Genomic DNA, 330 nt, shown 5'->3' with positions numbered 1-330 from the left:
TTATATTGTAAGCTTTAAATAAATCTAATTTCCATTTGGATGAAGTGTAACTGTTTCTCCTTCATCAAGTCAGCTGCTCGCTCCCTCTCAGGGCTCCTTCTGATTAGGCTTTATTTAAGCCTGCGTTCCTGTTACCTAGGTGGTGAAAGGAAGGGCAAAGTCCCTGTGCTTGGGGGGAGAGCTCCATCAAGGTCTTTGCATGGTTGCGTAGGCCTCCATGGGGAGGCACGGAAGAGGACAGCACTGCTGATCCCTGGGGTGCTGGGGGTGCTGGTGCACATTCCTTGTGCACTGAACGGGTGTCCTTGCTCCTGGCAGTCTGGAAGAAAG

The sequence above is a fragment of the Mycteria americana genome, chromosome 9, assembly GCF_035582795.1.
Source record: "Mycteria americana isolate JAX WOST 10 ecotype Jacksonville Zoo and Gardens chromosome 9, USCA_MyAme_1.0, whole genome shotgun sequence".
Taxonomy (NCBI): domain Eukaryota; kingdom Metazoa; phylum Chordata; class Aves; order Ciconiiformes; family Ciconiidae; genus Mycteria; species Mycteria americana.
This window is presented reverse-complemented; position numbering follows the sequence as displayed.